Raw genomic sequence first — 17,748 nt, forward strand, 5'->3', positions numbered from 1 at the left:
TCTGGAGCAGCGTCTCCAGACCATGGAGAAGGCCAGCAGACAGGCTTTCTCTCGTGGAGTCAGGGGGCCTGATTATAAATAGGTGAGTGTTCAGCATCTGGATGTTGACAGTTCGAGTGAGCGGCAGACAGCCAACCCCACGGCAATGATCAATGATCAAGTTCTACATGCTTAAGACTACCTCTGGATACAGGGAGTTGAGGCAAGTGGGCCTGGCCACATAGGCAAAGCTTGGACAAAGATGAATCGGGAAGGAGAGATAAAAGATAAATGATCCTAGTTGTGTCTTTCTTTGTGGGAAATCACACTTTGGAAAATAGTACATTTTCAAGGTAGTCTTTTGAAAAAACCGAGGCTAGTGCAGTAGAAGGAACCATGGGCAAACAGCCTTCAACACGTGACTGCCATGTGCCAGGCAAGTGATGCCGCCTAACTCTCAGAAACATCTAGGCATTACCATTCCATTTCACAGATGAGGAAACAGAGAAAGACAAAGTAGCTTCCACACTCTGTTGAAACTGGACCTGTCTGATCCAGAACACCTGCTCTTACCTGGCCTCTGGTGGGAGCTTGAGGCATCCATGGTGACGTCTTTCCCAGCTTTCCAAAGAACTTGCATGCCTCCCCTTCCCTGTTGAATTCGTGACTGACTGTTCATTTTGAATGTAAGTAAGGCTTGTAGAGTACTTGAAATGTAAGCATTTCTTATTTATAGGAGCTATTTAATCCTCTGAGTTTATGGGTCTTTACAATGCATGTTTGATTTTAAACGTTAAGAGCTACATCTTAGGGCAAACACGTGACCATTTATGAAAACAACAAAGTGTACCAAGAGCATTGCTCATATCAAGTCTTTAAGTTCAACTGCATCTTCTTGTAGAAGCTTCAAATTATTTGTTCATGTTGGAAAATATTGGTATTTTACCACTGCTGTTTCTATCACATCCCTAGTACCCAGAAAACCATGAGTGGAAGTCATCAAAAAGAAAAGGGCCCATAAAGCTGTGGAAACAGCAGGGACCTCATGCCAATATGCTCATGGTTTGAATCATGGTGGCCCTGTTGCTGCGTGTATAACCAGTCACTTATCTTTCTGAGCTTTACTCAGGCCTATTCATGTGAGATACAATGACACTTTTTACCTGTACTTTTATTTATTTATTTGTCAGTGGAGAGGTCATCTGAGTGAGTCCTGTATTGACACCAAAACATGATCTTCACAATCAAGACACGGATACTTATGACTTTTAGCAGATGTGGTAATGTTGGTCTGAGCCAACAACTTACTTTCTATGTGTCAACTTCCAAGTCTGTAAAATAAAAAATATGTATGTTATAGGGATGCAGGGGCAAGAAGTATAAGTATGTGAAATTGCTTTGCTGTCATTCATGATTCAAATAGTAGGAATTCATCTGGGTCATCTTACAGATTCAAGTGGGTTGGAGTAACTAATACCAGGTTCTAATTCTTTGGAAAGCTGAGATTGGATCTATGTCAATACTAGCGCAGTTCGTAAGCCCAAACAGTTTATCTATTTGCAGAGCATTCATATCAGTCACTTCCTTTCTGTCACATTTTGCATCAGTTCCTTTTAGGTGATTTAAGAGTACATGAGGTTTTTTTGTTTGTTTGTTTGTTTTTAAACAAATGTTATAGGTACCCACATAAGGTTTCTTTAGGGCAAAAATATGGTAATTTTTAGAAATTTAGCTCTTATACAGGAATAATAATCCCAATAGTCAATGGGGGCTCACCAAGTCCCAAGTATTATCTTAGCCATTTGACCATACAGGCTATGCCAATTAATCCACAATTCCACTTAAGGATATGGCAGCTGAGGCATGGGGAGGCTAAATAATGTGCTTTGGCCTTGCCACCTAAGTCAAAGAGCAATAAAGTGGTGGAACTGAAGTTTATGTTCAAGAGGTTTGGACCCAAGTGGATACTTTTAGCCACTTCACTGCATCGTATTTACAAATAAATTAATTAACAGGTAAAGTAGTTGATATTTAGGACAAGGAGTTGGTCCCTTAAACTCTTTCTCCTTTATATACATATTTTTTAGTTTAGTATTATTTCTATTCTTTCCTCCTTTTGAGGAAGCATATCCCTTCAGAGGCAGGAATGTAATAGGACAACCACATATAAAGTAGAAGAATCCAGTGGAAACACTCATTGTCTCCCAAGAACCGGGAGCAGAATCGTGTTCCAAATTGGGAAGTGCCAATTCCACTCCTCTCCTCTACTTCTACATCATTGTTTATTCTTAAGAGAATAAACCAGGGCCTGGGAAAGGAACCACATGACAGGAGATGGGCTACATCTTGCCTTCAGTGATATTGTTTACTCTATTTGAATTCATAAGTAGTGCAATTATTTTTACATTAACAAACCTTTATTGACAGCTTTCCATCTAGACGCAGAACATTTTACCACTTTTTAATAAGAATTTCTAGAAAAAGCTTTAGTTCCCAAAGATTCCCACAAGAGACTCAACATGTGGAGTCCCCATTGCCCCTGTACTTCTCAGTCCCCCATTGTTTCTCTTGTTGCCTGGGTCTTGTATTCTATCATAATTGATGCTTAAGACCAAAGGACACAAAATGAAGTTATGCTTGTCTCATTATTCAAACTGGACAATTCTTTAAAAGGCTAGTGGTCCGGGCTTACCACAACTTCTTAAACATATAGGTGACACCATGAACTGGTGTTTTTCATTTCCCTACTAAATTATTTTGGAATATTTAGCCCATTCAACAAGAAGAGTTAGGCAGTTTCAGACCAGGTTACAAGTGGAAAGACATTTGTCAAGGCTGCTTTCACTGGCAATATACTTTAATGAGATGGCATTGAGAGAAGATGGTTAAAAGAACAAAGTCAGGTTTGTTGTGAGGCCATCAGTAACCCAAGAAGCCGCACTGCTCGGGGGCAGAGGCTGTGGAAAGGGTAATTGCAGGGAGTGCCAATCACACACACACACTACACAGAAACAACCGGCCATTGATGGCCTACACCAATGGAGGGGCATGGAGGCAGGGAGGGTGCAAAACAGCAGATACTTCGGAATTCCTTTCTGTTTGCCTTTCAGTGGTGTTATGTATGTTCCATCGCTAGGAGAAAAAACGAGAAGGAAAATGCTGGTAGGAGCAAGGAAAATGCTGTGAGAGTTTACCCAGCCAGAATTGTGGGATGAAAAGGACAAGAGGTGAGTCCCATTTCAGTACAGTGGTTAATGCAAGGCACAGAAAGTTTTGATTTGGTCTCGATGTTCCTACTGGCAGTATGTGAAAGTTTGCAAATTTAGAGAAAAAGGTCTGTCATCTACAAAAAGGAAAGAAAAGGCTAAAGGATGTCCATGGATATGGATGAGGAATCCCCGTGGTCAGGGCTGGATCACAAATCTGCGCAAACATTTTTATAGGGCCAGCTCTACAATTTAAGCCAGTCCCTCCAAGGTCATGAGAATTATGGACTCCACTGCCATTGTCAGTGCTAGTCTTTTCACTTCCTCCTGGAAACCTGGGAACGGCTGCAGTAAAGCCCCAAAGTCATATTGCATTACAAGAGAGATTAATATGAAACACTGGGAGTCCAGGAGCTAAAAGACAGACAAGCAGGGTGAAGTGACCATCTTTCAGATAGATGCCATTAGTATGCTTGATTCAAAGGAAGAGGGAATAGAGGAAGAAACTCAAGAAGTGCTTTCAAGGGCGTGGGGCACTGGAGTCGCTAAGTGGCAGCGGCTATTGAGGAAAACCTCCTCTGTAGCAAGCCACTGAACAGGAAGAGGTGGAAGCTGTTCTCGTGGCAAGAGTACTCCAGAAATAGGATAGAGTTGCAATACGTATTAGGGCTTGAACAGAAATAACGAGGAGTAATTTTGATGAGCACAATCATATGTGATTGATTTTTTTTAAAAAAAAAAAAAAAACAACAACAAAATCCTCTGATCTTGATTACACACTTTGGTATATAAACCACCTTCCCTTTTTAGAAAGCTTAACCCCTCTGAATAAATTCAGCTCATGTTTCAAATTAAGTTATAATGCCAGATTGAATTCAAATTAAACATAAAATAACGAATTTGTGCTCTTAGTGCTCAGGAATGGTGGCGTGATTTTTATTGTTTCTCCATTTGCTTGGTGTGGTGTCTTTCACCTAGCAGGTGAGCAATAAATATGCTGATTTTCTTGATTTAATCAGCGCTTGTGATTCTTTTCAATACCCAGTGGTTGTAGGCATGGATTCCACAACTGACCTGGTTTGATAGTGACTTTTTGGTTTGCTACATCCTATGGACATTATTAATATCTCATTTTAATGATTTCATCTAGGATTTCACACTTTTCCTGCTCTTCCTTTTTTTTTTTTTTTTTTTTTTTTTTGTGGAAACTGTCTTTTGGTTCTTGTACTCCTTTTGGATTTCTTTGCAGACCTTTCCCCCTTCTCTTCCAAAACCTTTGAATGCTGTTATTATTTGGTGGCCCAGACACTCTGAGGAGCCCCAAATCCATATCTGCAGCCTAGAGAGGTTTTCAGAGCTCAAGATGAGCTACTAGAAGTCTATATCTGAATGCCCCAGCGCTAATGCAAAACCAAGTTTATCTATCTTTTCCTATTAAACCTCTTATATCTCTATATTGATGAAAGGCTCAAATTTTTTCCAGTTACCCAAGGCAGCTTATAACAACCATTTTAGGCCCCTCCCTCTCTGCACCCCTGATGTTCGGTCTCTAGACTTCCTTAATGTCCTCTTCTTACCTACTACCTCTGCCAGAGTACAACCTTTGTCATTTTTTGAACCAGAGCAAGAGTTGCCCTTTCAGATAGCTGAGTTTCTAATTTTCCATCTGTAATCCAGTCTCAAGTCAGCCTCCAAGACGATTTCATAATTTCAAAATTAGAGGCTTGACCAACAGAAAGCATATTTACATGGCTAAGAGGGGGAATCCTAGGGTACGTGCAAACTCCAAACCCAGCAGCTGTGTGGACTTTGCAGTTACATAAGTCAATGGCACCCACAACCTTTATTTCCTTACCCTTGTCCCCCACTTAAACTAGTTTGAATTGGTTTTTCTGTCACTTGCAACCAAAACAAACTTAACTGATACAGCATCATGCCGACAGAATAACAATGAAGCTTCCCCATGAGGATAAAGCCTTGTTCCCATTTTCACTCCCCACTCCAGTTTTCCCAGCCTTGCACATGCTCATCCTTTACAATTCAGATTTCTCCCCTCATTCAAAATCTTACTCTTGCTCAAGACTCCTCTGTAAATTTTTCTTTGACTCTTTCATGTTGAAATCACATTATTAAGATGTCCTATGCTCAGTAGGACCACTTACAAAGGAATCCCAATCAATGGATGATACCATCCATGGAGTGAACTGCTAAATACCTTCAACAGCTTTGAGTGAAAAGCGTGGCTAGAATGAATTCAGGAGAAACTTCCCTAGTTGTCAGGAGACCCTCTGAACTCTTAGAACCTCAGTGCTGCCTTTCAAGAAAGGGATGAATGGAATAGTGTTTTGAAGTGAGAAGACCCTTGATAAATATCTTATCAGGTCAAATAAAAAGAAATCTCTGTGTCTCTATGTCTCTATGGCAAGGGAGCCATGAGAAGGTGGGTAGGAGTAAGAAGTTCCATCTCTTATATAGCAAAGTCAGTAAACCGATGGCTTTAGAAAGTATTCTAGAATAAATGTAAAGTATCTCATTCAATTTTCCTGATGAATGATTTCTCTTCATTTTTTGCCGTCTTCAAATCATTGGTTGTATTTGTTTACTCAATTTCAACTTTGGCACTTTTAATAAAAATTTACTTCAGATGCAGTATTAAAAATATCTTCTATGTACAGAGAACATGCTTTCTTGATTTTTCTATTGGGTTCGCATATTTGCAGTCTTCCTGATAGGGAAATGCATAGTGGAAAGCAGGAGCATGGATTAAATACTACTACTCAGTGTGCCAGATCCTTTGTATGTATTATATAATTTGATTCTTACAGCGTTATTACTCTGGTATGAGTAGTAGTGGTTAAGAGCAACCTCTTCCCTAGTCAAGAATGCCGCCCCGCCCAAATAGATCAGGCCTCATAGAGTTTCCACAGCTCAATGACAGAGAGGAGTGCAGTGATTGGGAATTCATCCAAGTGTGGAAAGAGGGGTTTAAATCTCAGTTCTACCCTTGACCAGCTGTGTGACCATGGGTAAGTTGCTTAACCAGTCTGAGCCTTGGTTTCATCATCTGTAAGATAAGGGTTTTAATGGCACCTCCATCCTAAGGTTATTGTGATGATTAAATGATTTAATAATTGAAATGTGCTTAGAAGAGAGCATGGCACTTGGTTAGTACTATAATGTTTCACAAAATTAATAAAATATTTAAAGATCATCTCTCATCTTTGCACTAAGATAGCAAGGTAAGTACCTCAGTCCAAGCAACACTTAAATACAAGATTTCCAGGTCAGTCTTATAAAAATGTCATCAAACTCACCAAACTTTGCAAATTCCACCAAGATAACTGGCACAAGTTTAGGCCATTAGAGAAACGTTCTAAGTGTGCCAGTCATTGGTGTTCCTTTTATTCTCCTCTAGAAACCTGACATCTGAAACCCAAATATCCTCTAAAAGATTCTAACTCAGACAGAGAGGTATTGAGAAGGGAGAGTATCCCTGAAAGTTATTTTAATGATCTCTCATCTACTTGTGTATATGGAGGATATTGTATTGAGGATCTTCTTTTTTTTTTTTAAGATTTTATTTATTTATTCATGAGAGACACACAGAGAGAGGTAGAGACGCAGGAAGAGGGAGAAGCAGGCTCCATGCAGGGAGCCCGACTTGGGACTTGATCCCGGGTCTCCAGGATCACGCCCTGGGCTGAAGGCAGCGCTAAATCGCTGAGCCACCTGGGCTGCCCATATTGAGGATCTTCTAACCATATCCAGGTTCATTGGGAAAGTGTTTGGTGTTCAACTCATGACACCTTCCATGCATGCTCCTGATAGGCTTTCACTTTCATCTCATGGAGAAGGAAATGGAGACCTAGAGAAAGGGAATGACTTGTTCAATGTTGCATATGGGTTAGGTCAAGGATATGAACCACTAGCGGTAGAATGTGTGTGCTGGGGGTGGGGGTGGGGTGAACATGACTTAAAGATCACATGTGAAGTTTGTTAACCATTTTCCTGAGGTTAAGACTTTCTTATAGGCCGGACTTTACCTAAAAGGAAACAGTTTACATCCGGACTTAGGGCTGACATACACAGGTATCTCCAAATTAGTAAAAAGCAAGCAAATGAACAAAAAAACACCCAACAACATAATTAAAGGTAGACTCACACAATAGGATTGTCTGGGATGCTAGAAAAAAGAGATCCAGAGTTTCACCCCAGGAAACTTCGGTGGTGATATGGTGATGACTCACCCAAGGTGCAAAGACAAGAGTGAAGAATGATGAGCAAGAAATGCTGGCCAAAAGCTTGATAATGAGAAAAGTCACGCATAACTGCAAACTCATCATGGACCTACAGAAAACAAACAGGTCGTGCAGGATCTGGTACCTGGGTGATCCTTTTGGTACTATACATGTCCTCCAAACACTGAGAAGTGGAATCAAGAGACACAGATTTATCTCCCCTGGTGGATCTCAAACAGTCTTGGAAATGAACAGATAGATTTATGCCAATACTTAAATATTAACAATGCTGTTATCTGATAATGATGTGTCACTTCATCTGGAAGAATTAGGGAAGACTTTATGCTTGAGTTGCTGAAGTGCCACCACTTTTCAAAGGATATCAAGTATAAATAAGTTCTATTACTTACAATAAGATGCAGGCTTTGTTTAACTACAAAGAAGTATAGTGAAATTCTAATTTAAGTCAAAGAGCTTACTGAAGAGGACACGGCAGTCATTATTGTCTCTGAGTTGTCAGTAACCAGTTTTATACTGGCTATGGTGACACAGGAGAAAGATTTCAGTAATAATTGGATTATTTTGTTTTCTAAAATTCTATGGGGTTGCTCCAGATGAATGCAAATAGGCACTTAAGAAGGATGCCTACAATGGTAGTAGACAAATGGTGCATGCCACAGCCCAAGGGAAAAGCGTACTGTTGATAGTAGAAGCCCCTGTGACTCCCCCGTGTATTCTTGGGAAGTCATGAGTCAGAGTATCTTCACCAGCAGTGTGATACCAAGCACAAGTCTGTGAGTCAAATAAGCAGAAAAGAAAGTTTTGGGAACCAAATAAGAAATATATAAGTAAAAATGTGCAGCACGTGAGAGGATGCATAGTATGTATTTTGTAAGAATGTGTTGAACATGAATATGAAGATGCTTTATTTTCACTTTGAATGTGGTACCTTCTGAGAAATACTTTGTCCCACTTTTATATATTTTCTGGCTTGTGAATTACCTGTAATCAAATTCAAGTATAGGTTCCACTTGGCAGGAGTTGTAATGCTAATGGTCACTTCCAAACTTAATTGATATGCGTTCAGATTGTGTTTATCAAATAATCTGAAAAAAGATCTCTCTGCACACAATTAGCCACATGGCAAGATTATTCTATCACTAGAAACTGTTAACAAGAGACTAAATCATTCTGTTACCTGTCTTAAAAACATTTCAAACACTAATCGCAGATCTTTAAAACTGAATACACATTTTTTTCATTGTAGTTTTTGAAATATATTTTTGTTGCATAAATAATTTTTGTAAAAAAAATCAAAATAACACAACCAGTTCAGTTAAGTAAAAAGTAAAATCCCCTATTTATTCTTTACCTTCCAACCCTACTCACTAAAAACAAGCACTGCTCATTTTCATGTGTTTAGCAATCCCCAATTTTTTTCTTCACATGTACAAACACATAGATTAGACAGACATCTTACAACTCAGACAGTGAGCACACTGTCTTGCAATTTGCTTTCCCTTTTGTAATAATATAGTGTGGACATTTGCATGCATGGTCCTCCCTTAACAGTGACTGTGGCTAAGTCACTTCAAGTCACTGGAAGAGGCTCTCTTGTGAATCCAGTTTCTGTTAGGACATATGTAGTAAGCTCTTACAGATTGTAATGATAGGCACATCGATCTAAGGAGGACGAGGAGTGAGCACAAAGCTGGCAGCCTGGAGAATAGGTTGGGCTGGCCAGGCCCAGCTTCCTGGAACATGAGGGCCTTGAACTTTGTGTAAGGTCGAGGCAGGAAAAGGAAATCTAAGTCGGATTGTGAGGTGAACCTTCTGGAACCAGGTGGAAATAAACAGTTTGAAAGAAAGGGGATAAGGAAAGGAAGAATTAATGTTTTCTAAATAGATACCACATACCAGGCATGGGGCTTGGCCCTCTCTCAAACAATCACGAACATGTGCAATTCTCACCACAAGCTTGAGAGGGGGTGCTACTGCCCCCCAATTTACAGATAAAGTGGGGCTTAGACATGTGCATTACTGAGAACACACGTAATTAATGTCAGGGCAGGGATCTAAGCCTTCGTCCCTAAATCCAAAACCCTAACTCCTTCTGTGGTATTAGAGGGAGATTAAATTATGTTATTTAAACATGCAAATCACCAATTTCAATGCCTAACAAAAGAAGCTGCTGGGAAAAATCTAGTCTTTCTTCTGTAATATATGTATCTGTTTTAGAATCCTCATGTAGCTGAAGTTAGGTACATCTGGCAGGAGGGAAGTTTTTTCTTCATACTTTTTACCAAATATAATATGGTATTGTATAATAGTACTCTGATCATTCTTTGCAAAGTTGGAAGACCAAACTGGTCCTGGCGAAAATGTGATATATTTGAATTTTAAAGAGAGTCTATTATGATTCTATTTATTTATTGGTAGAATGTGAGGATCTTTACCCTTTCAAGTCATAGCTATGATAGAAAGATCTTGGATATCCAGTCTTCCTTTCCTAACAGCCCTATAGGCCCTTGGTGAGTCAGAAACACATGGATTGAAATTCCCCTGAAATCTATGGTGAGAAAGCACTTATGTCAGCTCCTGCTAAGCTCTCACTAAATACTCTGCTGATTGTAATTAATCAGGGAAGTTTGTTCATTGCCATGCCCTGCAGGTCAATCAGGTTCTTGTGCAGTGATCTGGGGACCAGCTCTTGACCCACAGCTATGACAAAGTGATCTACAGTGACACTCACATAGGATCTTTATCCGTGACTGCATCCCATAACTGCAAAGACAGCCTGGGGCTTAGGAGACTCTCCATGAGAATTTGATGAATGAATGAATGAATGAATGAGCAAACTAAAAATCAATGTGGAGATTTGAATCCTGGTCTCATTTCTGCCGCTAACAGCCGTATGTCAACGAGCAAGTAGTCAACCTCTCTGGCCTTAGTTTTGTGGTTAATGAAATGAAAATGTTTGGCATGGTGATTTCTGATGTTCCTTTCAGCTTTCTTACTTTTAAATCCTACTTGAAAAGATGTTCTTCCTAAGGATCTTTGTGTCTTTCTTTCCACTCTCTTGGCAACATTTCCCAGGAAAGATTGTTAAATCTCAATTTCTTTCTTTTTAACTCTCTTTTGTTAAATAAATTTATAGTGTGTATACTAACCGTTATCATGGCTCCAGACACCTAAGCAAAATACCTTTAAAGCTGATTGACCAAGCACTGTTAGTGCTAACAAAAGAGTAAGCTTTTGGGGGAGATTCTAGCTCTAGAATAATTCTGTTTGGAATCTATTGAGAAGGGTAATGAACTTCATTCTATAATTACTATTAATAGCTTAAATAATATTTTGGAGAAGAAAAATGCTGAAAATTCATACTAAAGTGTGAGTGACCGATAGCAACTGTTTTATTTGGGTAGGGTTTTATTGTGGGATAGAGAGAGAAGAGGAGCTAGAGAAGGAGATGATAGAAGTTCAAGGTACCTGGAATGAGGAAATGGAGAAAAAAGTGGACTTAGAGCTAAGACAGAAAATGAATGTGACCCACTGAGGGTCTGTTCTTTGTTTAAGCTTCCTCAAAGAAAAGTTCTAGGGGTGCCTGGGTGGTTCAGTTGGTTAAGTGCCCAACTCTTGATTTCAGCTCAAGTTATGATCTTAGGATTGCGAGATCGAGATGCTCCCCAGGCCCCATGCCTGGGCTTGGAGTCTGCTTGGTATTCTCTTTCTCCCTCTCCTTTGCCCCTCCCCCATCCATAAAAAAATCCTAAAAATCCCACTGACAAGGGGTAGAATTCTTTAGGAAACTGGAAATATATATTTATACAAATACATACACACTCATATTTGGTAATCATTTTTGTTTCAGCTATCCTTTTTCCTTCCTGATTAGTTTTTTGTCTTTGAAATTCTCAGTAAATCAACTAATACTATTGAGAGTTGCAGTTCTGCTTTTTAAAAAAGACACTTTGGAAGACATAACCTAAAACTTTCCTCATAGCATCTGTTTATGGTTAAATTGCTAATTGAATGGCCCTTAATAGAATAGCGCTATATTCCTGTTGAGCACACAAGTCTTAACTGCAATTAGCAAGCTCTTGAGTTCCAATTTTGTTCAGGGAATATTTATAAAATGATTTTTTCCATCACATTTAAATGGTTTACATAAAGAACTGAGTTTTGAGCCAGAGAATCCATTTTTTAAAGCTCTAAAACTTTATGATTATAACAGTTGAAAAAATCCATTTTTAAGAAGCCTGAAAACATGGACAAAGTTAAAGGTCAATTTAAAATTGTGCAAAATGAATGAACATGCAAAATCATGATCTCTGCTAGGTGAAGGTTCTGTAAATACCAGTTCATCTTTATTTCTCAGTAGGCACAGAGACATATCTGGCTCCATTCGCACTGACGGAAAGACTTACAATCTGAATTATTTAACAAGTGTTCCTTGAACATTGTAGGATCTCAAGAAGTGGTTTTATGACTGGGTGAACCACCTTATCCAAGACATTCAAATGAATGCAAATAGAATGGCAATGAAGTAAGGTTCCATGTCACAGATTCAAAAATGTCTTGAGAGCATATATTGTTGGGAAGAACTAATTCAATTTATTAGGAATAAATATGAAACTTACTAATTTTTAAGATTTATTAATTTTAGAAATAGAGCATGAGCAGAGGGAGGGGCAAAGGGACAGAATCCTTAAGCAGACCACCCATTGAGTGCAGAGCCCATCACAGGGCTCAGTGGGGGGCTCAACATGGGGCTGGATCTGGGATCCTGAGATCATGACCTGAGCCAAAATCAAGAGCTGGATACTCAATGCACTGAGCCACCAGGTGCTCAACTTGAGTTTTAAAAACACCTGTACTGATATAACATAATAGAGGGTGTCCAAAATATTGGAGATTTTGGTTGACTTTAAATTTAGTAAGTTAACAGTATGTCATAGTTTCCCTAAATAGAAAGATAGAAAGCAGCTCAGTTTGCATTATGAGCAATATAGTGTCCACAGTAAAGCAGGTGATATTTCCATTCTCCTTTTCACTTGGATATGATCTGCAATATTGTGTTTGGATCTAACCATCTTTTAAAAAATACGGTCAATTTTTTTTAAAGTTGAATAAATCAAAGTGTCTCTGCTGGTGGGCACCTAGACTGTGGATAGGTCTTGGATCCTATCATTTGAGTGGAGATGAAATAAACTAAAATCATCTAGTGAAGATCAAGACTTGAAGAAAGACCAGAGCTTCCACTGAAAGATAGTAAGAGAGTGACCAGATCAAAGGAAATATTAGCCACAAACTGCCTTCTGCACATGTTAGACAATATCTGGATTATAGTGCTTGGATCTAGATATAATTTTTAAATTAACTAGTTTTCTTATAGAAGTAATGGATTCCCATAGAAATAAAATAAAATAAAATAAATAAAATAAAATAAAATAAAATAAAATAAAATAAAATAAAATAAAATAGCAAATACCCTGACAGTGACAGGTGTAAAGTAAAATTTAAGTCTTCCCACCATCATTCCAACATCTGAATCTCATTCCATAGAGAAAACTAATGTAAATAATTCAATGTACCCACTCCAGAGTTTTTCTATTTGTGTACTAACACAGGCTACTATATTTCTTTAAGTAAGCATGGGATCAAGTTTATATAGTTTGAGATGTTTTACTTAAAAATGCTTGGTTATATTTTCATATTATCCATATATCACACCCATTGTTGCATAATATTCTATAACATGAATGTATCAGTTGATTAATAATTCTCTTGACTATCATCGTATATTTAATGATGTTCCCTTGATAAATATTTAGGTTGTTTCCACTTTTTTATTGTAAATAATGCTGCAATAAACACTTTTGACTATTCATTGTACACCCTTACAAGAATATCCAGTTTGGGGAGGCCTGGGTGGCTCAGCGGTTGAGCACTGCCTTCAGCCCAGGGCATGATCCTGGAGACCCAGGATCGAGTCCTGCGTCGGGCTCCTTGCATGGAGCCTGCTTCTGCCTCTGCCTGTGTCTCTGCCTCTCTCTCTCTCTCTCTCTCTCTCTCTCTCCCTCATGAATGAATAAAATAAAATCTTAGGGGAAAAAATCACCCCTTCACAAAAAAAGTAATGAAGGAAGGAAAGAAAATAAAAAGAAAGGAAGGAAAGAGGGAAGGAAAAGAGGAAAGAAAATAAAAAACTCTTGACTCTGTTTCCCAGTGCTTGTGCCCCATGTCTATTTACCTTTCAGCAGGAATCCTTGAGCTGTCTCTGCTCTCATGTGCCAGCTCTTCCTCAACCACTCCCATAGGCTTTCCTCTCCACCACTCCTCTGAAGCAGTTTTTATCAAGGTCACTGATGTCTTTCATTTGGTAAACCCATGGTCAGTTCTCTGTTCTCATTCTACTTGACTCTCCATATCATTTGACACAAGAAATTATTCCTTGTTAATACATTTCCTTCCGTGACTTTGGGGCCAGCACATTCTCCTGCATTTCTTTCAACCTCACCAGTCATTCTCCAAGTATCCTCTACTATCAAATTTCTTTCATTTAACCTCCGTGCATTAGAACACTTCAGACCTCTCCTTCCCTTTCCCCCTCGTCTCACCTCTTTTCCTCTCTCCTTCCCTCACCTCTCCTTCCTTCTCTTCCCATGCTCTGCTCTTTCCTCGTTTCCTCCATCTACTTGATCTTATCCAGTCCTACAGCTTTTAATACCTTACTCCTTCAATGTCAGTCTCTCCTCTGAGCTTCAGTTCTCTGTTTTGTGGTCACACACAATCTCTGCTTGGATGTCTGATAGACACTGTGCGCTCAATATGTCCAAGGCAGAACTCTTATTGCCTGAGCCGTTTCCACTTATTCCTCCCCTAGTCTTAACCAGAGGTGCAAATGGCAACACTGCCCTCTCCCCATTAGTGAATTTGGTACTATCCTTGGCTCCTCTCTTCCCTTCATGCTCCTTATTCAATCCATCAGCAAGATCTGACAGCAGCACTACTTCCAAAATATAAGTCAAGGCCTTATGTCCTCCACTACCTGCCAAAACTTAGGCCTTCATTCTATCCTTAGTCCTGGGCTCCCAACTGGCTTGTTTCCTGTCTTGCTTCCCCACTCCCCTGCAGTTGGTTCTTTATAGTAAATAGGGTAATCTTTTCTTTTTTTTTTTTTTTAAGATTTTATTTATTTGTTCATGAAAGACACACAGAGAGAGGCAGAGACACAGGCAGAGGGAGAAGCAGGTTCCCTGTGGGAAGCCCGATGTGGGACTCGATCCCAGGACCTCGGGATTGTGCCCTGAGCCAAAGGCAGATGCTCAACCACTGAGCCATGCAGGCGTCCCCAGGGTAATCTTTTCAAATCAGACCCTGTCACTGACCAGGTTAAAGTTTTCTGATGAAATTCAGCCACTTACCATGAAGTGTAGGCTCTAGAGGACCTGACCGTTGGCTTTCTGACCACTCACTCATCATCCCTTCCCTCACTCTCTCCCCTCCAGCAAGTCTGGCCTCCTTGCAGTCCAGTGAACTGCCTCAGGGACTTTTGTTTTTGCTGGTCCCTTTATTGAGAGGATTCATCTCCCTGTGGGTTATAGGGCTGATTCTCTTTCATTCTTAAGGTTTTAATTCAAATGCTATTTCTACAACAGGTTTCCCCACTTACCCTAGCTAAACACACCTGCCCACACACCCATGATCCCACTCATTCTCTACTTTACTGCCCTATTATATTTTCTCCATCTCACTGAAAGCTTAAATGATAGTATTTTCTGTCTTCCTCAATGGAATGTAAACCCCACAAGTAAGTGATTTTATCTGTCTCATTGATGTATACACAGGCACAGCTAGATTTGTGCCTGAGACATAGCAAGCCCATAGTAAGTGGAACATGTTTTGATAATTCTAGAAAACAAACAAAACCCACATTGTTTATAATTTATATATTTACTTATTGAGATCACATAGAATTTACAGATTACCGTAGGGAGACATGCCATTCTTAACATATTAAATCCTGCCCAAGAACATTGAATATGTCTCCAATTACCCAAGAGTTTTTTAAACTTTGTTTTGTTCTGTTTTTTATCAAATTCTGGTAGCCCTATCCCAGGGGAAACTTTTTATACTTTAGAGGCATATTTATTTAAGAGAAGCAAACTCAATGTTACTATCATATTTGTCTCCAAATGTGATGTCATGTAGAAGAGGGAATTAATTTTTTCACCATATTCCAAAGACTAAAACTGGACAGGAGTTAAAAGATAAGAAAATTCCAGCTCAAGGAAGAAGTTTCTAATAATTAGAATATGGGGTAAACTGTCCATGAGGGCATAAACTCTCCATCATAGGCAATGTCCAAGCAGAAATTGTGAGATTATAATGGAAGTTCCTGTATTTTATGGGAGGCTGGACTAGAAGGCACCTACAGACACTCTTAACTTTGAGACTATGATTCATTTTTCTACTACAAATTCCTACCAGCTTGATGCATTCCAAGAAATTAAATCAACTGAAAGTTTCCCCAGTCACAGATATTTAAGGGGTTCTGAAACTGAGTGATTTCATGGTGAAGTCCAGACTCTATTCATGTACTTCCATCTCTGCCCTATGAATTATATCTCCTTTCACTAAATAAATCTTTAAGACTGGTTTCTCCTTGGACCTAAGTTTTCTGACATATTTTACTGTACTAAGGCACCATGAAATAGAGGGTGTTAAAATCCAAAACGACTTGGTATTTTCCTTAAGAAATCAGATGACAAAGCTGAACAGCCAAGCCAACAGGTTTTGCAAGATGTTACTTGTCTCTGCAAGTTATTGCTTTCAAATGGGCTAAATCAAATAGTGTGAAGCTTTATTGAAGAAGTTTTGTCCAAAGTTGTTCCTACTGACCTGCAAACCTGGAATTTTTTTTTTTTTTTTTTTTTTTTTTTTTTTTGCCACCTCCAAAACCTTGAAACATTCACAGGAAAAAAAAAAAAAAGAGTAAGAGGGAAAGTAATAATGATAGTAGCCTTGCTTGCTATTATCTTCATTTGAAAGAAGTGATATTGTTTGCAAAAGGTCCAAGGCTGTGGAGCTCAACCACAATTCTAGATAGCTCAGCAAGGCTTACCAGATAGCAGAGTGAGCTTCTTTGTTCCAGTGCTTCATGGAAAGGAATCATTTCACAGCTTGTATGGATTCTGCAAAGACCTCAAGCTAGGAAGTGTAAGGTGACCTGCGGGAGGTGTGCAGGGGTCACTCGAGTGACATGAGACGTCTCTTCTGGCTGTTGGATTATACTTACAAGCTCTTACAATGTGACTGCCACTCTGACCTTCTTGCCGCTCAAGTCCAGGGATCTTAGGAGATAGGAAAGAGATTCCAAACCAACTTAGACTCATGCTTCACGATGTCATTCATTTGTCAATCCAAAATTCAAGCAGAAAAGACTACCCATTCTCAAAAAAGTTTTTAGACATTTTAGTGCCTCAAAGACATACTTTATACAACAGAATCTTCTCTTAGGAAGTCCATCATGATGTTAGTCACTGTCAGCTGCCTAGAAAATCCACCGGGCTGGTTTCGTGGAATTTCTAGAAGCCCATTCAGAGCTTTGGATCACACCTTCTTATGTGTATACCACAGGCTGTAGTTGGTAATAATAGTCAGATTTATAAAATATCCCCTTTAAAATTCCATTAAACAGAGAGACCATGGATGCCTGACATCATGCAGGAGCCATGTGAGACATAAGGAGCTTGCATTTAAGATTTGCTTCATGACTTTTCATCTCAGGAGAAGCAAGGCTAATGCAATGTTCCCTAAATGCGAACATGTTTTCCAAAGGAAATCCCATTTGATGGCACTCAGGCTTCAATACCAGATCCTAACCAGACACAGGGGTTGTGTCTCCTTCTCCTTTTTAGCTTTTACTGCCTGGCTTTCATTTCTTCATTTGTAAAATGGTATATTACCCTCTTCTGTATTTCACAGAGGATGATGAAAGAAGCTATTAATAAAATAATTTATATAAAAGTACCTTAAAGATTTTAAAGCCCCATTCAAATAAAAAAATGATGTATTACCTAAGACTTGAATTTAATTGTAGAAGTATTTTGTTTGTTTGTTTTTCACTTGCTTTCTCTGTAGATGACAAAAGGATCTAAGGAATGGGTCTAAGGAATAAATGACATGTTAAATTCTATCCATTCTCAAAATATAGCATTTCTGTGGAAAGGAGGACACAATGTATGACACACAATGAGACTTTTCTGGCTGTGCCTTTTAGGATACTAAAAGTCTCACTACTTTTTAGGCATACCTACATA

The 17,748-nt window shown here is 39.1% G+C and overlaps 1 long non-coding RNA gene across 1 annotated transcript in view; it reads left to right on the top strand.

The window, feature by feature from the left end:
- The window catches only part of LOC112662715 (uncharacterized), a 630,650-nt gene that overhangs the window by 189,725 nt on the left and 423,177 nt on the right, over positions 1–17,748 (top strand). The window lies entirely within an intron of this gene.

The sequence above is a fragment of the Canis lupus genome, chromosome 34 (genome assembly GCF_003254725.2).
Source record: "Canis lupus dingo isolate Sandy chromosome 34, ASM325472v2, whole genome shotgun sequence".
Classification (NCBI taxonomy): Eukaryota; Metazoa; Chordata; class Mammalia; order Carnivora; family Canidae; genus Canis; species Canis lupus.